The 26,552-nt window shown below is 39.1% G+C and overlaps 1 protein-coding gene across 2 annotated transcripts in view; it reads right to left on the minus strand.

The window, feature by feature from the left end:
• The window catches only part of INTS9 (integrator complex subunit 9), a 117,277-nt gene that overhangs the window by 88,967 nt on the left and 1,758 nt on the right, over window positions 1-26,552 (minus strand). The gene's annotated exons all lie outside the window — the stretch shown is intronic.

Here is a 26,552-nt window from a genome sequence, read left to right on the forward strand (position 1 = left end):
AAAAATCAGATATTCAGAAAAGCATCGAAGAAAATAAAATCAGATGCATGTAACAGTTATTTCTGAGTGGGAAGATTATTGTCCAATTTTCTTCTTTCAGCTTTCTCTATTTTCCAGAAGTTCAGCAACGAGCTTTTACTACATTTTTATAATCAGAAAAAAAAGTGATTAAAACAAAACAGACAATTTAGCCAGCCACATTGAATGACAAAATATTTTTTGTCTTCCTCCTTAATTCTAAATTACGAAGGATAAGGTACACCAGAAAACAGAAGAATATGTAAAATTTTTAAAAGCTGATGCTCAAAAGATTTCATCAAAGAAAGTTCGCTGAAAGACTTTACATTTGTTACTGTCCTTACAGGCCAAAGGCCAAAGAAAAGTTAGGAATGTTTTCTAACGGCTACCACCGAATGGAACAAATATTTTCAGCGCACTGACGAAAGGTGCCAGGCCCTGAGCTCATTTGCCTTATTTGTATGGAGAAGGTTGAGCTCTACCCAGTTTCAGAAGCTTTTCTGGGAAGAGCTGAAGACACACAGCGAGGTCCCTCTGACTCCAAAGATCCCACTCATGCTTCCCAAACTGCACTGCTCACCGTGGGTCAGCTGAACGCACGGGAGCAGAGTAGCTGCCTGAGGTTCACACACTTGTACAGGAGGTGCTTGCAAAGGGCCCAGACCCTGTGGCCTCCAGCGATGCTCTTTGTGCAATTCCAGTTCTCTGCCTCTGTCACCAAGCAGCATATCATCTACTGAGGGTTATGAGACTAAGGCACAAAGCCAGTAAGTAATTATGGAAATAAAATTATCTACAATTGTGTCCGGAATTGGTGGGTCCTTGGTCTCACTGACTTCAAGAATGAAGCCGCGGACCCTAGCGGTGAGTGTTATAGCTATTAAGGTGGCGCGTCTGGAGTTGTTCGTTCCTCCCGGTGGGCTTGTGGTCTCGCTGGCTTCAGGAGTGAAGCTGCAGACCTTCACGGTGAGTGTTACAGCTCATAAAAGCAGCATGGACCCGAAGAGTGAGCAGTAGCAAGATTTATTGCAAAGAGCCAAAGAACAAAGCTTCCACAGTGTGGAAGGGGACCCGAGTGGGTTGCCACTGCTGGCTCGGGCAGCCTGCTTTTATTCTCTTATCTGGCCCCACCCACGTCCTGCTGATTGGTAGAGCTGAGTGGTCTGTTTTGACAGGGCGCTGATTGGTGGGTTTACAATCCCTGAGCTAGACATAAAGGTTTTCCAAGGCCCCACCAGAGTAGCTAGATACAGAGTGCGATTGGTGCATTCACAGACCCTGAGCTAGACACAGGGTACTGATTGGTGTGTTTACAAACCTTGAGCTAGATACGGAGTGCCGACTGGTGTATTTACAATCCTCGAGCTAGACATAAAGGTTCTCCAAGGCCCCACCAGAGCAGCTAGATACAGAGTGTCCGTTTGTGCATTCACAAACCTTGAGCTAGACACAGGGTGCTGATTGGTGTGTTTACAAACCTTGAGCTAGATACACAGTGCCGATTGGTGTATTTACAATCCCTGAGCTAGACATAAAGGTTCTCCACATCTCCACCAGACTCAGGAGCCCAGCTGGCTTCACCCAGTGGATCCTGCACTGGGGCTGCAGGTGGAGCTGCCTGCCAGTCCCGCACATGGGCTCGCACTCCTCAGCCCTTGGGTGGTCAATGGGACTGGGCGCCATGGAGCAGGGGGTGGTGCTCGCTGGGGAGGCTCGGGCCACACAGGAGCCCATGGAGCGGGTGGGAGGCTCAGGCAAGGCGGGCTGCAGGTCCCAAGCCCTGCCCTGTGGGAAGGCAGGTAAGGTCCGGTGAGAAATCGAGCACAGCGCCGGTGCGCTGGCACTGCTGGGGAACCCAGTACACCCTCCGCTGCCGCTGGCCCGGGTGCTAAGTCCCTCATTGCCCCGGGCCGGCAGGGCCGGCTGGCTGCTCCGAGTGCAGGGCCCGCCAAGCCCACGCCCACCCAGAACTCCAGCTAGCCCGCAAGCGCCGCACACAGCCCCGGTTCCCGCTCGCACCTCTCCCTCTACACCTCCCTGCAAGCTGAGGGAGTGGGCTCGGGCCTTGGCCAGCCCAGAAAGGGGCTCCCACAGTGCAGTGGTGGGCTGGAGGGCTCAAGTGCCACCAAAGTGGGAGCCCAGGCAGAGGAGGCGCCGAGAGCGATCGAGGGCTGTGAGGACTGCCAGCACACTGTCACCTCTCACAGTCACACCAATCTGATTATCATTTTTATATTCCATCTTTTTTCATATTTGAAAAGCTGTAATTTTAGTATTCACACTGCTGTGTGTGTTGCTTCAACTCTTGATGACTATGTTTTCCTCATGTTACATGACAATTTTTATTGCCCTAAATAAATATACCATGGTTTGTTTGGTCATTCATTCCCTTACTGTTGAACATTAAGGGATGCTTCCTGTCACTCTACTATCACAAGCATGGCTGTGGTAATCACTTTAGTGCGTAAGTCTTTTTCCATACTGGACTATTTTTTAAGATGATTCCCAGAAGTAGCACCAACTGGGTCAAAAAAGATGAGTATTTTACGGCTCTTTTCAATCTGCCAAAATGCTTTCCAAAAAAGACTGTACTTATTTACAATGTCATTGGTAATATATCAGAAGATCTGTTTCACTGCTCAAACCCATGAGCATTATATTCAAAACCATTTAGAATCTGTACTGAAATGCAGCTATCACCCTAGTAGTAGCCATGTAGAGGTAATTAAATGACCCTAACCAAGGAAAGTTAACTATTTGATAAGTGGCTTTAGTTCTGAGAGGTAGTTTGGTGCAATGATATAAAGTAGGGAGTTTGTAGGTAAGACTGCCTCGGCTCAAATCTTGGCTGCACTCAGTGTTAATGTGTGATTTTGGGAAAGTTACTTAACTTTGGACTGTTAAGGTGCAGTAATAGAACCTATCCTTGTAGCCGAGTTGCTGGGAGGACTAAATGAATGGATACACTGCCTGATACACAGTAAGTGCTCCTAGTTACTATTAGTTATAAAATCATTAAGGGGCTGAAGAGGTCATCTAAGTTTGGATGGAGTAATTTATATTCTACAGCGGCATTCACTAACATCTTATACATGTGTATCCCCTAAGACTAGGTGAAGTGAATGAACAATTTTATAAATAGTTCCCATTTTGCTGGTCTGCTCTTCAGGAAGATAGATCCACTAGTAAGTATAGAATACTCTTTATTTTTTTCTAGCTTAACAAGCACATAGCAGTGCTTTCAGGTTCATTTTACTTCTACTTAATTAAAAAGCTACAGGTTTTTCTGTGATCACAATCTACAGTTGGCTCTCCATATCCACCATGGCTTCTGCACCCACGATTCAACCAACTACAAATGGAAAAATATCTGAAAAGATAAACTACAAATAATAAAACAATACAGCAAATGTTATATAAATTTTAAAATGCAGCCTGGGCGTGATGGCTCACTCCTGTAATCCCAGCACTTTGGGAGGCCAAGGCGGGAAGATCACCTGAGGTCAGGAGTTCAAGACCAGCCTGACCAATACGGTGAAACCTCATCTCTACTAAAGATACAAAAATTAGCTGGGCATGGTGGCGAGTGCCTGTAATCCCAGCTACTTGTGAGGCTGAGGCTGAGGCAGGAGACTCACTTGAGCCCAAGAGGCAGAGGTTGCAGTGAGCTGAGATCATGCCACTGCACACTGGCCTGGGTGACAGAGCAAAACTCTGTCTCAAAAAGCAAAAACAAAAACAAACAAAAAGCAATGTACAACTACTTGCACAGCAATTATATTGTATTAGACGTTATCTGCTGTGGGTATGGAGTGACTACTACACTATCTGTATTTCCCTGTGTGCCTTTTTTTCATAGAATAAGTGGAAACTGGTTTTGAAAGTTACATATGGCTAAGATAAACATTATTTATATTTTTTGAATAAAAATTTTATCAGTTATACTTAGTGTATATATTTCTCATTCTGTTATTTTCATTAAAAAGCTTTTATTATGGGCAGGCATGGTGGCTCATGCCTATAATCCCAGCACATTGGGAGGTCGAGGCAGGAGGATAACTTAAGGCCAAGAGCTCGAGGCGAGTCTGGACAACACAGTGAGACTCTGTCTGTACAAAAAATAAAAAAAATCAGCCAGGTGTGGTGGCACACAACAGATGCCAGAAGACAATTGGAGTAGTATCTTTGGGGTTTTAAGGTAATTTGCTACCCCATAATTCCAACACCATCATTGTCGAGAAGTAAAGTTAAGAAATTTTCAGACCAATAGTAACTAAGAATTCACTATTTCAACACCATCACTGAAGGAGGTATACTCGAGATTATATTTCAGGAAGAAGGGAGTTGAACTCAGAAGAAATGGGATACAAGAAGGATTGGTGAGCAAATAAATTGGTTAAAATATTGTTAAATAATAACTATTTTAAAAGTCAAATAATTCATTGACTCTAAAATATGATTAAAACACATCTATCTTTTATTTATGTACCACTGAGAAAAACAGCAACAATGAGAATTAAATCATAACACAGTGCTTTAATGATGGGACTGAACAGTGCATTATATTATTACATTAACTTCTTTTCTCTTTGAAATTCCTTTCATCTAGTGCAAGAAATTTGTCATTTGTCTTCATGTGCATGAGAATGAGATACAGAATCCTGTTGTACATATCTTGGTTATAAAACATCAAAGCTTCAACTTGGCCAGATGCAGTGGCTCATGCCTGTAATCCTAACATTTTGGAGGCTGAGCCAGGTGGATCACTTGAGTGATTAGCCCAGCGTGGTGGTGCGCACCTGTAATCCCAGCTACTCAGGAGGCTGAGGCAGGAGAATAGCTTAAACCCAGGAGGCGGAGGTTGCAGTGAGCTGAGATTGCACCACTGCGCTCCCTCCTCAGAGACACAGTGAGAGTCCATCTCAAAAAAAAAAAAAAAAATCAAAGCTTCAACTTGTAGTCAGTTTTCATAGTAAAAAAATCTCAGAGAATCAGAAGAAAAAATAAAAACAAAAAATCATAATAACTAAAACTTGAAAATCAAGAAATAACAGTATAATCATATTATTGAAAAATATAAAGGTAACTAGCAGAGTCAAAAAAGTTACCTCTTAAATTTGGGAACTGGGGACTGAGAGTTTTTACAGTTTGTAAAAATATTTGATTCATTTTTAACTGTGCAGATATAAAATTTTATTTTAAAAAAACCACGTTAGACAATGATTCACCAAATTAAAAAAAGTGGATGTATCTATACAATTTATAAATAAACCTAGAAACCTATTTAGAAATAGCCCAGCTACTTGGGAGGTTGAAGCAAGAGGATTGCTCACGCCCAAGAGTTGAAGGCTACAGTGTGCTGTGATCATGCCAGTGCACTCCAGCATGGGCAACAGAACTAGACCCCATCTCTAAAAAAAAAATAAGTAAAATTTTTAAAAACCTGGAAATAGATTTTAAGACAAAGATTATTACATAATGATCAACAGTTCACTGGTAATATATAATAACTGTGACTCTTATGTACAAGCAATGTAGCCTCAAAATATATGAAGCGAAATTTGACAGAATTACAAAGATTTCTGGGGAGAAATCTGCTGTCAGTCTAGCTGGTGTTTTAAGCTGCTATTAAAATATTCTCTTTGTTGTTGGTGCTCTGATTTTTCAAAAAGATGTGCACGGGTATCAGGTATAACTTACTTTCCTTTTGGTTTATGCTTCTAACACATAAGAACTTGTCTTTCACAACTGTGAAAAATACTGTCAGCTATGATCACTTTGAATATGGCCTTTCTCCATTCTTTTTCTAGTTTCTACTTCTGGAATGCCTATTAAATGCATGTGGTAATGCTTCATTTGACTCCCCCTTCCCTGTGACTAAATTATCCTTTCATATTTTTTTTTTTTGCTATGTATAGTGCATTCTGGGTATTTTCTTCAGATTTATCTTACGTTTTGCTAATTCTTTCTTTAGTGGTGTCAAATCTGCTATTTAACCGATGGGTTAAATACTGAAATTTTCTTCCCAGTGACGTTTTTCAAATCTAGAAGTCCTCTTTCCTTATTGAAAACAGCATCTTATTCTTTTCAAAGGTTTGCATTCCTTCATACATGCCTTTAAATCACTTTCACATATTAAGAGTCTCCATGTTACACGATTTTCTGGAGTTCTTGGTAGTCTTATTATGATTACTCATCCTAACTCATGGTGGATTTCAGTTTGCATGGTGAGCTCATTTTTAGTAGGGCTTTGTGGGAATTCTATGAGGAATGGGTTGGGGCCGGTCCGCAATAAATGTCACCATTTTGAGACCATTTTATGTTGATTTCTCAGCTTAAATATCTGTACTATAAGGGGAGCATACACATCAGACTCTTAACACTCTCAAAGCACTGCCCCAAGCTCCTTGCGGAGACGAGCTTCCTTACAGACCCCAGGAGCAAACAAATGAAATTTTCCTAATACTCCTTTCACTGATGTATATAGTCCTTGGGAGTTTCTTGGTTATCAATCTTGAAATATGCATTTTGAATGTTACATTTATTACTAACAAGATTAAATCATATTATGCTAAGGTTTCAGCAAATCTAATACTTTAAAAATCTGCTGGCCGGGCGCAGTGGCTCACGCCTGTAAATCCCAGCACTTTGGGAGGCCGAGGCGGGCAGGTTACGAGGTCAGGAGATTGAGACCATCCTGGCTAACACGGTGAAACCTCATCTCTACTAAAAATACAAAAATTAGCCGGGCATGGTGGCGGGAGCCTGTAGTCCCGGCTACTCGGGAGGCTGAGGCAGGAGATTGGTGTGAACCCGGGAGGCGGAGCTTGCAGTGAGCCAAGATCGCGCCACTGCACTCCAGCCTGGGCGACAGAGTGAAACTCTGTCAAAAAAAAAAAAAAAAAAAAAAAAGAAGAAAAAATCAGCTTTCCAGCCGGGCATGGTGGCTCATGCCTGTAATTCTAACACTTCGAGAGGCCGAGGTGGCTGGACTGCCTGAGCTCAGGAGCTGGAGACCAGCCTGGGCAACATTGTGAAATCCTACCTCTACTAAAATACAAAAAATTAGGCTAGAAGCAGTGGCTCACGCCTGTAATCCCAGCACTTTGGGAGGCCAAGGCGGGTGGATCACTTGAGGTCAGGAATTCAAGACCAGCCTGGCCAACATGGTAAAACCCTGTCTCAACTAAAAAAACAAAAATTAGCTGGGCGTCGTGGCATATGCCTGTAATCCTAGCCACTTGGGAGGCTGAGGCAGGAGAATTGCTTGGACCCAGGAGGTGGAGGTTGCAGTGAGCGGAGATTGTGCCACTGGACTCCAGCCTAGGTGACAGAGTAAGACTCCGTCTACAAAAAAAATTAGCCAGGTGTGGTGGCATGTGCCTGTAATCCCAGCTACTTGGGAGGCTGAGACAGGAGAATCACTTGAACCTGGGAGGTGCAGGTTGCAGTGAGCTGAGATATATATATATTAAAAAAAAAAAAAAAAAAAGGCTATGCAAACCAAATGACAGCCAGCCAACTTAATCTCACAAAAATCTTTAAAAGCAGTATGAAATACTGTGAACTTCCTAAAAAAAAATTAATTGAATTTCAGTGAACTGACTTTGGGTAACAAGTCTGGTTTTTTTTGCAAAAAAGAAACCATAGACTAAAACATCATCTATGTTCTTTAGTCTTGTTTAAAGTAATTAAAATATGCGTAGTTATTATGCTATGGTGTTTATTAGGTATCGGGTACTCTGTAAGAACTTTATATTTTAACTCTTATAATCCTCCCAAGAATGCCATGAGGTAGGAATTATTTTCTCATTTTACAGATGAAAAAAATGAGGCATAGGAAGTATAAAACCTTCACATGATCCCAAAGTTCTAAGAAAATGTGCCAGGACTTGAACCTGGACAGTGAGCTCTGGAATCAGTACAGTTAGCCAACATAGCATACACACTGTGTTACACAGTATGAAAGGCATTGTCAGAGACCTAAAGACATATTATTTTTTGCAGAGGTGGTATACTCTAAAAGGCCTTATTTTGAACTGGTAAGAATGCAGATGAGTTTATAATCTGGTTCTGAACAAAGAGGATTAGTTAGCTGACTGATGCAATAAAGGTTCCAAGTAAATTAAATTATTAAATTGCCCTGCAATCCATCATAAGCAGTAATTTTCTTTGTTGGTTTTCCTTTCCATTCAAAAACAGTGAGAAGATTCTCTTACTGTAAAGTAGTTTTGCTGTTGAAACTGCCTTTAATTATCTGTACTGTAACCTATAACTTCTAGGCTGAATTGATGCCGATAGCTCTTTACTCTTGCTTGAGAGAACTGCACAGTCATAAAGAAACTGTTTTTTTTTTTAATAGGCAATAGTGTTAATGAAGTAAGTTGTAAATGACATCATCAATTTTTTCCGTTTTCTATTTAACCAACCCATGTATCACATCATCCAATATCTCATTTGACATCAGCATAAAGTACTAGTTCTAACTTTGCTGATACATTGATGTTAGCCTGAATGAATCCCTAAATTCTATGGGTCTCAAATATCTTCATCTGACAAATGAGGAGATTTAACTAGATTATTTTAAGCCTTCTTTTAACACAAAAATGTTGTTTCTCATTATTCCACCATTTCACTGGGTCAGTCAAAACTGCTCTTTTATATAACCTGTCACCAACACGTTTGTGACACTGTGCTCTTTATAATTGACTTTCTGGGCCGGATGTGGTGGCTCATGGCTGTAATCCCAGCACTTTGGGAGGCCAAGGCGGATCACCTCAGGCCAGGAGTTCAAGACCAGCCTGGCCAACATGGCAAAACCCCATCTCTACTAAAAATACAAAAATTAGCTGGGCGTGGTGGCATGTACCTTTAATCCCAGGTACTTGGGAGGCTGAGGCAGGAGAATAGCTTGAGGAGGTGGAGGTTGCAGTGAGCAGAGATCACACCATTGCACTCCATCCTGGGCTACAGATTGAGACTTCTCTCTCAAAAAAAAAAAAAAAAATTGACTTTCTGAAAATGTAAAAAACTATACAATGCACAAGCTGGAACTAATTTCAACATCATCTAAATGCTTCCTTTTAAAGAAATATTTTATTATTTTCTTTCAAAAAGTTTAAAATAGAGATGGGGTTTTGCCATGTTGCCCAGGCTGGTGTCAAACTTCTGGGCTCCAGCGAGTGATCCACCAGCCTTGGCCTCCCAAAATGCTGGGATTACAGGTCTGAGCCACCAAGCCCAGCCTAAATGTTTCTTTTAGAGACAAGGAACCCTGTTCTTCCAGAGCTTGTAAACTTTTCTCTTCTTCAACACATCCAAGTATAAACATTCACTGCCATCAGTAAATGCAGCTCACTAGGAGACACTCCATGGCCTAACAGGGCATATAAGGTTCCCAGAGGGGCCGGGAGCATCCCTACCTTATATTACCCCATTCTGAGATGCTGGCTTCCACTGAGCCAAATTTGCCTAATTTGGAGGCAAATTACCCCTGCTAGGAATTTTGGGCCAGGCCCTCCAACAATCAGAGTTCTATAAATACATTTCAATTTTATTTGGTAATCTTTCACTTTCTTCCACTTTGTGTCTTGATTCCATCTCGCAGGAGAGCTGTTAAATGTGCCAATCATACTCACTGTCAAACTGACTACACAGCTGGATAAAAGAGAAGGATAATTTTCCACTTGTGCAGAAAATCTGTAGCATGCATGGTGAACACAGAAAAGCCACTTTCTGGTTGAAGAGTGGCTAGATATCACACACAGCTGAGTAACTGCCACTTAGGGCTGCTCCCTCACACTCATCCTGTCCTCTACTTGGCTTTCCATGAAAATGAGACAAGCAGCAGAGGGTGGTCATAAAAAGCAAAATTTCCCCAACAGAAGTGCAGGAAGGGTGGAAATGTTGATAGTAAACCATTAAGGGCGAGGAAAGGAAAACAGGTAGGGGCTGCCTTCGGAACCAATATTGTTGGCTATCTGGAACCAGCACTTAATACACGTTAAGAAGTAATTACAGTTGATGAAAAAAGTTCATGGAACTATATATGTGACTCTGTTTGTTACATATATATATGTATGTATAAAAGACTGTAAGCACACACAGCAAACTGACTGAAGTAGTTACCACAGGGGCGAGTGGTTGATCATACTGGAACTCTCACTTTCTACTTAGATACTTCTGTATCCTTGACTACTACTTCTTTTAAACATTAACCAGTTTTTTTTTTAGAATCAGAAAAAAAGCTTTTTCTCTGTCTTTTTTTTTTTTTTTTTTTTTTTTTGAATAAAGAGTCACTACCAGAGAAGTTCTATTGGCAACAAAGTTTTTAAGGACAATATAATTTATATAAATTGCTGAAAATGTGCAACAATGACAACTGGCAAAAAAGAAAAATGGTTAACAAAATGGTGAAACTTGTAAATGGCTAGAGGATCAGCATCAAGAAGGGAGACTTATTAGTGTATGTTGGTTCAAGAGTAAGCTAAGAATTTATTCTAGCATGTTAGAAATATGCTTTTTTTCTCTCTTCAAACCACATATAAATGCAATGGTTCAAGTTTCAAGGTTTAGACAAATCTGGACATCAAAATCAATCATAAAGAATAGAGCAGAAATACTAGGGAGTTCCTGGTCACAACTGTGAAGACAATCAGGAAGGGGTTCCTTAACTCAACAGACTTTCAGTGCAGACAAAAGTGTTTTATATTTAGGGGGAAGATGCCTGGTATAATACATTTCAGCAAGGACGAGAGCATGCCTAGTTTCAATCTTTGAACAAATATGCTTCTGTGTGGATCAAGAGTTGGGGGTGGGGAGAAGTTTACACCCCTTTAGTCACTTCAGATTTTCAAAGAAATGGATTTCCAAACAGCTTTTGATAAATTAAGTTTTTAAAGACAGTGAACATTTGTTAATCACTTACTTCATTCTGGGTTATTCACATGCATTTATGTAGGCACAAAAACCAGGCTGACTGGCTAAGTACTAGGGCCGAGAAAAAGCTTTTCAATGGAAAAACTTCTTACTAGTCACACCAGTAATAAGTTAGGAGTCAGCAAAGGAAAGAGCTTCCATTTGCCTCTACCATTTGGTAGAGACTTTGGGAGAGAACAGAAGCAGTAGCTTCTTTACTAATGTATGCTGATCCTATAGATTAGGCAGAAGGGAGAGCCATACAATGGAGGAACTAGTTAAATTTTGATTTTCAGTTTACCTTCGTCCATGATAAAATACTTCTTTGAAAATCTTTATTATGGAATCTGAGCAAGGAATTTCTAAAATTTTAGGGAAATATTTAATATAATTTTGGGGTAGGAGAGAACTTTTTTTTGAGACAGGGTCTCACTCTATTGTCCAGGTTGGAGTGCAGTGATGTGATTACGGCTCACCGCAGTCTCAACCTTCTGGGCTCAAGGAATCCTCCCACCTCAGCCTCCTGAGTAGCTGGGACTACAGATGCAAGCCATTATACCTGGCAAATTTTTGTATTTTTTGTGGAGATGAAGTCTCACTATGTTGCCCAGGCTGGTCCTGAACTCCTGGGCTCAAGTAATCTGTCCACCTCGGCCTTCCAAAATGTTGGGATTACAGGTGTGAGCCATCATGCCTGATCCAGGAAAGAACTTTTAAGGCATGATCCTAAAGCCATGATCCTGGGAGGAAATACTGATAGACTAGATTACTTATACTAAGGACTTTTCTATGAGAAAAACTACTTTGAATAAGGTAAAAGATTATCTGGGAAAATAGTATTTATAAAACCAAGACAAAAAAATTGATATCCTTAATATACAAAGAGCTCTAACAAATGAGTAAGATTCCAACAGAAAAATGTGCAAAAAGCACAGTTAATTCATGAAATACAAATAAGTGAAAAAACATATGCAAAGATGTAACAGAAATGCAAAACAGAAACCCAGAAGAAATAAAAGTGTAATTTAAAACTATACTGAGATAAAATGCCCAGTCCATACATTGGCAAAGAAGCCAAAGATGAGGTTGTGGGGAAATGGAAACTCTCATTTACTCTATGGGTAAAAACGAAAGCAGTCCTAAAAGCAATATTGTATCAGAGTTTAAAATGTACATGTATAATCTTTGAACAAGAAATTCCACTTAGGAATTTACAATAAACAAATACAGTAACTAGATGGATGCAAAAAATCTAAACAGTATGTTTTCATCAGCACTGTGTAGGACAGTAGGGAATAAAAACCAAAATGTTCAACAGTAGAATATGTCCACACAATGTTATACTGTAAACATATTCAAAATGAACTATATAAATGTTCCAAATGAAAAAGCTTATGAGCATTGTCTCTCATTATCTATGTCTCTTCTCCTTTTAAATTAGAATCCATGTCTCAGTTGTAATTATGGCCACCTGGGATAAAAACTATTTGCTAGACTTGACTGCAACTAGATGTAGCCATGTAAGAAAATGCTGGTCAGGAAGGTATAAATAGAAGTAGTGTACACAACTTTCTCAAAGTATCAGAGGGAGAGGACATGCCTTTCTTTGTCCCTTCCTCCTTCCTACTGGCTAGAATAGTGATATGATGGCCTGAGCTGGTAGTCATTTTGGATCACAAAGAGGAAGTCATGGATGTCATGTGGATGGTGGCGCTACAAGCTATCAGGAGAGCCTGGATCTGCCACACCAGCCTTGGACTATTTAATTCAGCATACCATTTACACAAGAGAGATGTAAACATTTATCCTGTTTAAGCCACCATTACTTCAGGCTTTCTGTCACTCAGAGCTGAATCTAATCCTAACTGGTGTACAGCTTTAGGGTGACTCACACAGAAGGTATCACTGCACACACTCATCCTAGCAGGTATACCATAATGACTGATTATTTGAGGTGGTGAGATTACAGGTGATTTTTATTTTTTTCTTTATAGCTTTCAGGATTCAGGAGTATATTCTGAAAATTTTTTCTTACAGTAATACGTATTGATTCTGTAATAGTTATTTTTATTTTGAGAAAAGTTTTCTAAAAATGTGTTAAAAAAAAAATAGAAGCTTTCTTTTACTTAGTTCCTTGAAAGAACTCTCATTAGTTTAGTCAGATTGATTTCTTTTGAAAAACAACTATATTGCCTGACAGTTTACCACTGAATCTCAGCAGCCTGCCAGGCACACAAATAGGTTTTACTAGGCTGAATTTCTTAAGGTTTCCTGAAGAACCCCACATAAAGATGGTAATTTATCTTTATGGATAGATTTTCCATAATGGATTTATGGATGAATTTATGGATGAAAGGCAGTTTGCCAGTCCTCTAACAAGTTGCTATTTGCAGACAGGTGACATAGTCAACAATTTCACCCTTTAAAACTTTCAGGTCAACATAATGTTGAATTAAAGAAGCCAGACACAAATGAGACATAAGGTATAGTTCCATTTAAATGAAGTTCAAGAATAGGCAAATGTGAGACACAGTGATGTAAGTCAGAATAGTGGTTAACTGGAGGGAAAATTATTGACTGGGAGGGAAACAAAGTTGATGGAAACATTCTGGATCTTAATTTTGATCATGAATACACGGATGCATATATAGGTAAAAATTCACCAAGCTGTATGTATGCTTGAAGTTTATGCTAGTTGAACCGAATGAAAAGTATACCTAAAACCAAACAAGCACCCTGAGGACGTTGTCTATACTCAACATGTTGATGTGACTGACAATACGTATTTATCAGTTCTGGAAGAAGAGGATCCCCCCTTCCCCCGGCCGACTATTTCATCCTCAACAGAGATGAAAGTCAAGGAATTCTTTAAGGTTTCTGTTCCCTCCTTATTCATATCTGGGCATTCTTCTCATACTATATCATCAACTGGTCCCACTGATTGTTGGGATGCCTTTTGCCCTCTGGTATATTTGTGAATTCTGTTACTGCTTCCAAGGTCTTCTGTAAAGTGCTAAAAAATATCTTTTCTCCTATGTAGGTAATTCTCACTTAGAATTTGCTTGATGCATTTGCTAAGCTCCCTAATTCTTCTTGTTTTGATTATATGTCACTTTCCTAAATATTTTCTGTAACTGTAATGAAGTCATACTTTTTGATTTCACATTCCAGTTTTTCTTAATTGTGTAAAATAAAGCTCTTTTAATTCCTTGGTCCCAGATTTCCAAAGGGAAAAAATTAAAGGCTCTACATGTTTAAAAATTCATACTTTAAACTTTTTTTTTTTTTTTGAGATGGAATCTCGCTCTGTCACCCAAGTTGGAGTGCAGTGGCACAATCTCAGCTCACTGCAAGCTCCTCTTCCCAGGTTCACGCATTCCCCTGCCTCAGCCTCCTGAGTAGCTGAGACTACAGGCGCCCACCACCACGCCCGGCTAATTTTTTGTATTTTTTTTTTAGTAGAGATGGGGTTTCACTGTGTTAGCCAGGATGGTCTCGATCTCCTGACCTCGTGATCCGCCCACCTCAGCTTCCCAAAGTGCTGGGATTACAGGCATGAGCCACTGCGCCCAGCCACTTTAAACTCTTAAACTTCCTTGAAACTTTTCCTGGAAAACAGAAAACCCCCATAATTCTTATTCTTTACTGTCCAAACCACTAAGTCTTGTAGTAAAACCCACCATGCTTTTGCTTCAATTTGCCTAACTTTCCCTTCTAAGACATTTATTAGGTCTGCCCCTGCCCCACTTATAGTGATCTGTTGTTCCAATCAAATGAAACTAATTTCATGAGTAGCTGTATTAGTCTGTTTTCACACTGCTGATAAAGACATACCTGAGACTGGGCAGTTTACAAAAGAAAGAGGACTTACAGTTCCACATGGCTGGGGAGGTCTCACAATCATTACGTAAGGCAAGGAGGAGCAAATCACATCTTACATGGATGTCAGCAGGCAAAGAGAGAGCTTGTGCAGGCAGATTCCCTTTTTTAAAACCATCAGATCTTGTGAGACACATTTGCTATCATGAGAACAACTCAGGAAAGACGCGCCTCCATGATTCAACCATCTCCCACCAATCCCTCCCACAACACTTGGGGATTATGGGAGCTACAAGATGAAATTTGCATGGAGACACATCAACCATATCAGTAGTTGATATTCTGAACTATCCAAATAGGAGGATGTCATCAGGGGGAAATGTACCCATTTTTGTACACACTGCTACAGAGCACTACAAAGCAAAAAAATACATAATAAATTGTACACATACATCACTGGGGAAATGGAACTTCTCCAAATTATTTTTACTTTAACTGTTCCTTCTACTTGTAATAACACATAACACTCCTTCTTGAAAATATTTATCAAAGTACTTTTCAAGGTCAGTTCAGATTTTGCCTCTCCAGGGAACTGTGATTCTCCCATTGGAATTCATCCTTTTTTTTTCTTTCAACTTTTAAGTTCAAGGGTACATGTATAGGATGTACAGGTTTGTTACATAGGTAAATGTGTGCCATTGTGGTTTGCTGCAAAAAATCAACCCATCACCTAGGTATTAAGCCCAGAATCCACTAGCTATTCTTCCTGATGCTCTCCCTCCCCCTACCCACCCCGATGAAATTAATCTTCTATAATCCTAATCTTACATAGGTCCCCACTGCCTGTATCAAAGGCTATCACCAAAACGTTATATTCTCAATCACATACATTGAATATACACAGTTTGTTCAATAGTGAGTTACTGATAGGTAGGCTCTATGTCTTATTCATCTTTATGTCTCAGAGCACTGAGAATGTTTTGTACAAGATAGGCATTTAATAACATTTGTTCAATTGTATAGCCAAACAGTGGATTTTTGTTATTGCTTCTCTTATCTGTTAGCTATAACTATCAGACAGTCATCAACATAGTCAACAACAGTTTCCTCCTACTAGATACATAGCTTCAACCGAAAACCATTTAAAAATAAGCCACCACCTAGGGCTCTGAGCCCCTTTTTGTTTCTACAGAGATTTTTTTTTGGGAGGTGTGTGGGTGGCCATTATGTTTATTTTAACAGATTGATTGTTTACATTTCTTGGGTTTATCAGGCCTATCTCGGAAGTACAGAGAAACTATTTCTGGCTGTTCTGTTTTCCAAGGAAACCTTGCAATTTTCTTTTAAGGTCATAGAAATCTATTACTCATTTCTTCCCTGTGTTTTGGCTAGGATCATGTGTAGAAATCTATTACTTCTATGAGTCTGCTATGCACCACCTAAGACTTTAAGTTATAAAATCCATTGTTTACTCAAAAGTCTGGAAAGGGCTTACAAGATATAATTAACTGCCTAGGACACACAATAAAACACAAATACATTTTCTCTTTAGAAAAATAACTTATTGTTAGGCTATGTAAAAGAGTCTCACTTTACTAATGACTAGAAAATTAAGGAACAAGAAAGCAGCCAGCTACAGCATGTAAATTAAAATATATAAAAATTTCAAGCCAAAAATCAGTATCGCAGTGACGTTAAGTTTAAGAAGCATGCCCACTCTAATCAGAAATAGAACAGAGATGCGTACTACCAAAACTCCTATTCCAAATCATTCTGCACGTATAAGCCACTGCAATTACATCAGAGAAAGAAATGAAGTGTAAAAAAAAATCTGCAAAGTTATGCACTTGGAAAACCCATGAGAATCAACTGGAAAAGGTATTAAAAATTAAAATTCGACAAGGGGCCTGTGTAGTGAACACAAGAAATAAATAGCCTTCTTATATGAAAACCACACAGGAAAAGATTTCAGTTTCAGTAACAATCAAAAAGATAAAGTATTTAGATATAGATTTAACAAGAAATATCTAAAAGCTATATTAACAAAAGGTTTTAAAATGCTACAAAGAAACATTTAAAAAAAGAATTAAAGGAAAAGACATGTCTTATTCTTAGACTCAATGATATAGTAAAAGAAATTAGTCAATTCTCTCCTTAAATTTTATAAATTCAACCTGATCCCAATAAAAACACAAAAAGGATTTTACTGGGAACTAATAATTCTAAATTTATACAAAATGTAAAAATCTAAGTTTTATACAAAAAAATAAATGAGAGCAGCCTGGAAAACTATGAGGCACAGGGCAATGAACAGGAACAAATACTATAAGATATTAAAATATACTCCAGAACTACATAGGGTAAAATAGTTTACTACTGGAATATTAATAGATCAAGAGGAAGAGAACTGAGCAGGAAACGGAAATACAAATGCTTTTATAAATATATAAAATATGCTCCACATTGCATACATAATGTGAGAAAAATCAAATTTAAAATATAATGACATATTTTTTCACTTTTCAGTGAGAAAAAAACAAGTTTGATCATTACCTTGTAGTGGTAAGCATTAGGATATGCTACTGGCAACTGCAATTTGATAAATCTCTATGGGAGCATTTTTGCAATAAACCTTAATAAAAAATGCATATACCCTTTGAACCATCAATTTCACCAGAAGAAATGTATGCTACAGATGTACTCCCTAAGAGGCTCAGAAAGGAGATAATCTGTAAAATGTGAGTTGTAATTGCAAGAGACTGGAAACAATGTTAAATGATAGAAGTTTGGTTAGATAAATTATGGTATATTTAAACAACAGAACACTATGCAACTGGTTTTTCTTTTAGCAACAGTATGAATGTATTTTTGAGATATATTGACACTAGTTTCATAATTATGTTTTAAATCAGCAACAAAAACCATGCCCTAAACCTTAATCATGAATGATTTTTAAAATAGTTGAGGGAGGGTGTAGGTGGTGGAACAGTATCTTTCAGGCAAATATCCACAATTCTAAATGCTTCCTACAAGCAATGAAAATACAAAGTGTGTTAGAAATATTTTCTAAAAATATTTGAAAGCAGTATTGAAAATATTTCATTGTTCACAAGAAAAGTATCTTGAAACCAAAAGAACTGGGATCTTGTTAAATGCAGATTCTGTTCATTAGGTATAGGTATTCAGTCTTATAAAATGAGGTAGTTCTAGATATTTATATGAAATAATCTTAAAGACACATCTCTAACTTAAAAAAGAAAAATCAATATGCCAAACCAATGTGGATAATATCTCATCATTTTTGTAAAAAATAAAATAGGGATGAAAACTATATACATGTATGAAAATCCACAGAATATCTTTGAAAAATACAAAGGAAACTGATAACTGAGATTGCTCCTGGAAAGGAGGATAAAGAGTGTAAGAGTGGGAGGGAATCATTTAACTGTTTTTGTTTTTTGAAATAGGGTCTCACTCTGTTGCTCAGGCTGGAGTGCAGTGGAGCGATCATGGTTAACTGTAGCCTCGACCTCTTGGGCTCAAGTGGACCTCCTACCTCAGCCTCTTGAGTAGTTGGGACTACAGGTGTGTGCCACCACATCCAGCTAAAAAAAAAAAAACTGTTTTTTGTAGAGACAGGGTCTGACTGTGTTGCCCAGGCTGGACTCAAACTTGTGGGCTGAAATGGTCCTCCTGCCTTGGCCTCCCAAAGTGCTGGGATTATAGGTGTCGGCCACGGTGCCTGGCCATCACTGTTTTTTGTTTTGTTTTGTTTTATTTTAAAAAAAACCTCTTATATAGTTTACTTAAAAAAAAATGTTGGGCCAGGCGCGGTGGCTCACGCCTGTAATCCCAGCACTTTGCAAGGCCCCGAGGTGGCCAGGTAACTTGAGGTCAGGAGTTCGAGACCAGCCTGACCAACATGGAAAAACCCCGTCTCTACTAAAAATACAAAAATTAGCCAGGTGTGGTGGCAGGTACCTGTAGTACCAGCTATTCTGGAGGCTGAGGCATGAGAATCGCTTGAGCCCGGGAAGTGAAGGTTGCAGTGAGCCAAGATTGCCCACTGCACTCCGGCCTGGGTGACAGAGTGAGACTTCGTCTCAAAAAAAAAAAAAAAAAAAAAAAATTAAAGAGGAAATAATACTAATTCTTCATACACTCTTGTACAACATAGAGGAGGTACAAAGGAGGAGGAAACATTTTCCAACGCATTCTATGAGAACAATATTACCTGATACCAATGTCAAACAAAGATATCACAAGAGAACTGACCAATATCCTTGATGAATACATACACAAACATCCTCAACAAAATGTTAGCAAACCAAATCCAGCAACATATACAAAAGATTAAACACCATGATCAAGTGGAATTTGTTCCAGGAATGCAAGTCTGGTTTAACATTCAAAATTCAATTAAAGTAATATATTAATATAAAGACAAAAACCACATGATCACCTTGATAGATGAAGGAAAAGCATCTGACAAAATCCAAGACCCATTTACGATAAAAACACTCAACAAGCTGGATAGAAGGGAATATCATCAGCCTGATACAGGGCATCTATGAAAAACCTACAGTTCACATCATATTTAGGAGTGAACAACTGAATATTTTCTTCCTAAGATGAGGAACAAATCAATGATGCCTGCTTGTACTACCTCTATTCAACATTGTACTGGAAGGTCTAGCTAGTACAATCATGCAAGCAAAAGAAGTGAAAACATGGAGAAATTAGAAATGAAAACTTATGTCCACACAGTCATAACAGCCAAAAAGCAGAAACAATTCAAATGTCCATCACCTGGTGCAGGAATAAACAAAATGCAGCGTACCCATAGAGGAAAATATTATTCAGCAAGAAAAAAGAAACAACCAATATATGCTACCACATGAACGAACTTCAGAAACATTACACCAAATGAAAGAAGATGTCTTAGCCACAAAAGACCCCATATCAAATGAGTTAATTTACATAAAATGACCAGAAAGGGCAAATATACCAAGACAGAAATTAAATAGATTCGTGGCTGCCGAGGCCTGGACGTAGTAACGGAGATCTTTTTGGAGTAATGGAAATGGGCTAAATCTGGATCGTGGTGAATGAGGCACAACTCTGAAATTTACTAAAAGTCACTGAATTTTGTTTTATATGCATGAATTTTACATGTTATATATTACACCTCAAAAAAGCTGTTTAAACAATGTAAAAAAGGTAACTATAATAATATCATTTACATATTAAAACTACTGCTTTTTACCCATATTTCCACATGCTGGAAAAAAATAGAGGAAAGAAAACTTATAAAGCTAGAATATCTCATTATGCTTGCCTTTATTTTAATGGCATAGAAAAATGTAGACATATTGTATTTAGAAGAAGAGACTGATTAAGCCATAAATCTGAGAAATGGATTATGCAAGACATCTTATTATTCACCTCTCCCACCTCTTCATAAACATCAGTGATGAGAAATAAACTACCCTAAAGCCAAAAAAGGTGTTAGTTTTACAATACCTATTAAAGAATAGCTTTCTTGAACATCATTTGTCTGATTACCTATCTTTGAGAGCGCTAAAGTTCATTCAAATGTGCTTTTTTTTTTTTTTTTTTTCTGAGACGGAGTCTCGCTCTGTCGCCCAGGCTGGAGTGCAGTGGCGCAATCTCGGCTCACTGCAAGCTCCGCCTCCCGGGTTCGCGCCATTCTCCTGCCTCGGCCTCTCCGAGTAGCTGGGACTACAGGCGCCCGCCACCACGCCCGGCTAATTTTTTTGTATTTTTAGTAGAGAATGGGGTTTCACCGTGGTCTCGATCTCCTGCCTCGGCCTCTCCGAGTAGCTGGGACTACAGGCGCCCGCCACCACGCCCGGCTAATTTTTTTGTATTTTTAGTAGAGAATGGGGTTTCACCGTGGTCTCGATCTCCTGACCTCGTGATCCGCCCGCCTCAGCCTCCCAAAGTGCTGGGATTACAAGCGTGAGCCACTGCGCCCGGCCTCAAATGTCGTTTCAATAAATTTAAACATTTTAAATCTTTGAGGCATTTCCTTCAAATTCACGATAAATCAGGGGCCATTTAAACCTGTTGTTTTTCTCACAGTAAAGTTCCCACCACACAGTTACTAGTCTTTATCACTGAGCAACTTGTGACTTTCAAGCCAGCGCCTTTCTCTTGCAGGGTCTTCTCTATTTCCCTTCCTGTCCTTTCTGTTCCTACTCTTGCCTTTTCTTGTGATCTCTGCAAATTTCTGGCATGTACCCCTTTCTTAGCCCTGCCTGATGTGTCAACTCCAGGCTTCCTCTCACTGGCCTTCCCTTTTCTGGGGAGTATAGGGGATTTCCTCTGCCATCTACCCACACTTCCCCAGCTGCCTCTCCAATCTGTCTGATCTCATAGTACCATCATCTTAATTCCTACATCTATGCACTGGCATTTCCAAAGCAACACCATAGATCTTTTACAAGTTTCCTTTTGAAGATTCTTCTGGCACCATATTTTTATCTGAAGAAATATGTTCCCCTTTCTGGTACATCTTCCCACGTCTGCAATCACTACTCCAGGGACATTTTACTAAACATGGATGAAGTCTATAGTAGACTGAGAGCATGTGAGGATAGATCAAAGAAGAAAGCTACATTCGGAAGACAAATAGTAAAAGTAAAGAAACAGCATCATTGGCAAGGGTAGGGAAAATGCATTCTCATTTACTACCTGTACAATGGAAAACTAGTGAGCAATTTGGCCTTATCTGTTAAAATTTTCAGAAAGTATATTATTGGATACAATTAAATACAGTTTTGACCATTACATGTAACAAAAATATTTGAGCCTGTGCCCAAGGGTATCTCTAATCAGGACATTCAATGTAATACTATTTGAACTGGACAGTAAACTCACTAGGCTTCACGTTCCATATAGGCTAGGGATAAATCTGTTTTGTTCACTGCAATATGCTTAGTATCTTGAGCAACGCCTGGTACAGAGGAGGTGTTCAGAAGGTTTGTTGAGTAAATACATGAATGATGGAGACCTGAGGGTTGGTTTATGCCTGGACCTCTGCTGGTGTTCAGCAAACCAGGAGTGTATTTTCCATGTGGAATGACTTGGTGGCCATGCTGCAACCTGGACCCTTGTGAACTGTTAACTAAATATTGCTGAACATCAGAGCAAATGCCAGAGGGATATGAGTACTCAGGGCAAACCAGTCACAAAACAAATATGCTACTGTGGTACTGTGGTTATAGCAAGAGTAATGCTGTAATACTTCTATTAGTACAGTCTTCTGGCTTTGCTGATTGACCATAGGTAAGCCAGATTTTTTTTTTTTCAATTCAACTATTACTACCAAAAGTCTGTCATCAGTGTATCTTTTTTTGTTGTTGTTGTTGGAGACAGGGCCTTGTTCTGTCACTCAGGCTAGAGTGCAGTGGTGCAATCAGCTCATTGTAACCTCAAATCCCTGGGCTCAAGCAAACCTCTCACCTCAGCCTACTGAGTAGCTGGGACTATGGGCACAAGACACCAGGCCTAGCTAATTTTTAATTTTTTTTGTACAGACAGGGTCTCACTATGTTCCCAGGTCTGGAACTCCTGGGCTCAAGTGATGCTCCTCCTCAGCTTCCTGAAGTGCTAGGATTACAGGTGTGAGCCACTGTGCTTGGCCCGATATATTTTTTTTGCCTTGTTAAGTATAAAAGATTTAATCTTCAGAATAATAATTTTGGACTCTGAAATGCCTAAGAGTAAAACATCCATCTTTATCACGAAGCATTACTGAGCAAGGTATGTAACTTAGCCTTATGTCACACGCGGCTTTTCAGAGTTTGAGGAAATCATGAAGGAAAAAACCTATTGAGGTTATGATAAAATATGACCTTTGAAAAGCTTGAAATGACATTACATCCTAAAGACACAGGAGGGCACTCTTATCAACCAGCAAAGAAAAACAGAAAAGACAGTGAAGTCAAGCTGACATTTTAACAATTTGTACTGCAATAGTTGAATCGAGCACTGGTAAAACGTTGAGGGCTTATAATTTATAGCCCGAGATTTCCTGTTTTCATGTACAACCTAGGAAGCCAACAGGATTCTACAACCATGTAAATTGGAGGAAGAATGCAACACTCTCAGATCCAAGGTGAGGATTAACCACGCCCCTTTCTAATGATTTCTTAAACTGACCTTGGGGCAGGATTTGCCCCTTTCAAGCAATTTTCTACATAATCTACAATTGCACTCGGTGTTTTACTTGTCTTCCACTGGGAGCAGTCCATGAATTCTTTTCTTTGCTCCATCTGTTTTCCCAGAAGAAATGGCAAGTTAAAAGTTTGAGCCAGTAGAAATAAAACAGCATTTTGAACAAAGGAGTAAAGACCACTGAAGAATGTATTTCGTGGCCTTCTCAAGTTTTAAAATTTGTAAACACAACTACAGCATGTAATTTTCTCCTTCAAATTTAATAAGTATAGTATAACAAGCATTTAAATGACCTTCCTTTAAGACTTTTAACAAGCTGGCCTCTGCAGAGCGCCATGGATTCTGAGGCACTCAGGCCCCTCCCAAAGAAAAGATTAGCATTAATTTTAAAGTCACATTCAAATTTGTGTCTCAGCAAAATTATAAACAATTCCATGTCACAGGGGTCAAATGTAATGGTTAAAATGGAAAGCATTAAAACTGTGAATGCCAAGGGTATACTGTGGTTGCATAATCTTTGTTGACTGAATAAGCCAGAAAAGATTCTTTCCATCTCAGGTACTATCTGTAGGAAGTACAACACACAGGCTGCATTCTTGAACTGCTTTGGACTATTTTATTCGCTTGAATCTTCATCTATTTAAATGACTGGGTTCCTGGGCATGATGTTTCAAACTTAATTTCTGTCAATGTGCTCAGAATGTTTTGTTCCATGTTCTTTCGGTAAGGGCCTTTGTGAATTCCAGTTTCTATCCTTAGCTGAACTGGCTATCAGGGTACCCAATTAGGCTTAATCTATACAAATAACAGAACATGCTCTAAAATGTGCTAATTTAAAAGATAATATTTCTAATTTTCCTCTGCTTTCTAAAATGATTCTGGTTAACTGAAAATGCCAATGAGTTTTCTTCAGTTAAATAAAGCTGCCTGAATATTGCATATTATAAATACAGAAAGCCATTGAAATCCTCTGAGTTGGTATCTAAGAAGGAGATATCCAAGTATTATGTTATAATGGCATCCATTGTTTTCATGTGGGTGTGTGAAAAGCCACCAAGACGGTGATGTGCAAAGTTAGGGAATTATAAATGGTATCACAGGAGCCAAATTTGGAATATAAAAAATACTAACTTCAGCCCCAAATTAGTATGCTCTGATATGGGGGCCATTAGCTCATCAAGAAAGTTCCCAAACTTAAAAAAAATTTTTTTTAACCAATAACCTTAAAAACTTTTTATTGTTTTTTGTTTTTGAGATAGGGTCTCATTTTGTCACCCAGGCTGGAATGCAGTGGTGCCATCACAGCTCACTCCAGCCTCGACCTCCTAGGCGCAAGTGATCCTTCTGCCTCAGCCCCCCAAGTAGCTGGGACTACAGGCACATGCCACGACGCTCCGCTAATTTTTGTATCTTTTGTAAAGACAGGTTTTGCCACGTTGCTCAGGCTGGTCTACAACTCCTGATCTCAAGCCATCTGCCTGCCTCTGCCTCCCAAAGTGCTAGGATTACAGTCATGAACCACTGCACCTAGCCTGAAGATCTTAATTGAACCACACTTGCATTTAAAGCTAATTTTTAAAAATAGCCTTGAATACATTTTCTGTATGCACTCTACCTTCTTTTTTTTTAAGAGATAACCTAGGCATGGTGCAGGGTGCTAGAGTTCTTACCCTCACTAAATAACAGGGAAACCTGGGTTTCAATCTTGGCTCTATCATTTTTAATCCATGCTAACTTTAAGCCACTTACTTCACCTGCCTGAAGCTCACATTTTTCGTCTGTAAAATGGGAATACTGTCACCTGGATCAAAGGATTAAATGGGAAACGATATAGCAAATACTTAGCACATTGCCTGGCACACAATAATTGCTTTATAAAAGGTAGCAATCATTCCTTTTTTACTTCAAGGGTTACTGCTTATTGTAATCTCTTTAATTTCACCCTTTAATCTTTTCTCAAGGGTATCCATAGACCTTGATAAACCTTCAGAAATTATTTATCAATTATTTACACAGAATCTACATGGGGGAGGACAGACACAGGCCAATAATTACAAGTGCTACAAATAGGAAGTATGCCATCAAACATATAACAGGGGTACTTAATTCAAGGAGGCCCTGAAGAAGTGTTATTTAGACAGAGATCTGAAATATATGAAGAAATTAGCCAGGCAAAAAAGAGTGAGGCAGGAAATGGAACATATTCACCCAAGTTAAGTGTAGGAAGTTATCCTAACGGCAAAGAAAGATACTGAGAGGGTTTCATGGAACTCTGCAATTAAAACAACTTCCGGATGCAGAGGAAAGAATGAATTTGAGATGGTTAAGATTCAATGCAGGGAGACCAGATAAGGGGTCTTGTTGAATTCCAATTACAAAGACAGTATTCTAGTTGGACTGGAGAGAAATAGAACCTATTTAAGAAAGCTTCATTTAGGAAGTAGAATCAATAAGAGGTGGTCATAGATTGTGTGTGGGAAGGGTACTCTGGAAAGTGAATCTCAAAAATGAGAAAATGCTAAACAAAATGTATTTTTTGTTTCATAATTATAAATTTAAAACACAGCCTATTACATATTTCTTAAGCAGTACACAAAATTAAAACTTTTAGGCCACGGGAGGGCTTATTCCAACCATTTGGGAGGCATGCCACACCAATAACTTACTGAGCAACAATGCTTTTAGTATATTGATGGGAATTCTCACTTATATTTATCTATCAACTACCAAATAAATTTTAGTATGTAATACATAGTTGCAAAGTAAAGAGGGAGTATGAGTATCAATAGCATACTTCCTTTTCCTCTGAGACATCTTTGGTTCTTAATGGAAAAAATAATTTTCCACTTTTTTACTTTTTTCTTTTCCCCGGTTTCGTATTTCTAAATAAATTAAGCAAGAGGATTTTATGAGCAAACTAAAATATATGTAAAGTAAACCCTGGCTTTTTGATACCCTCATTAATGAGTTGTTATGGGAAAAACTATTTCACACTTCCCTGCCTTCTTAAACTGAACACACTAAATATAATTTGTTCTTTATTGAGAACACAGGGTCCATGCTTTAGCCAATAAGGTACCAAGCTCTTATGCTCCTATAAGCTGACCTCTTTCATGGAAGGCCCTGCCTTACTTATCCTTCTTATCAGTTCAAGAGCCACGTTTCCAAGAAGCTGTCCCCTGACCTCCTCAATCCTCTGTTCTCTGAATTCCCAAAACCCTGAACACACCTCTATTTTACTATGAACACAGTGAATTATAATTTCGGACCAGGCATGGTGGCTCATGCCTGTAATTCCAGCACTTTGGAAGGTCGAGGTGGGCAGATACCTTGAACCCAGGAGTTTGAGACCAGCCTGGGCAACATGGTAAAACCCCATCTCTACAAAAAAATAAGCAGGGTGCAATGGTGCGCGCCTGTATTCCCAGCTATATGGGGAGACTGACGCGAGAGGATCGCTTGAGCCCGAAAGGTGGAGGTGGCAGTGAGCTGAGAAGGCGCCACTGCACTCCAGTCTGGGCCCCACAAAGCCAGACCCTGTCTCTAAATAAATAAATAATAACTTTGGTTTACTTTTCTATCTTCTTCTTAGGTTG

The sequence above is a fragment of the Symphalangus syndactylus genome, chromosome 10 (genome assembly GCF_028878055.3).
Source record: "Symphalangus syndactylus isolate Jambi chromosome 10, NHGRI_mSymSyn1-v2.1_pri, whole genome shotgun sequence".
Classification (NCBI taxonomy): domain Eukaryota; kingdom Metazoa; phylum Chordata; class Mammalia; order Primates; family Hylobatidae; genus Symphalangus; species Symphalangus syndactylus.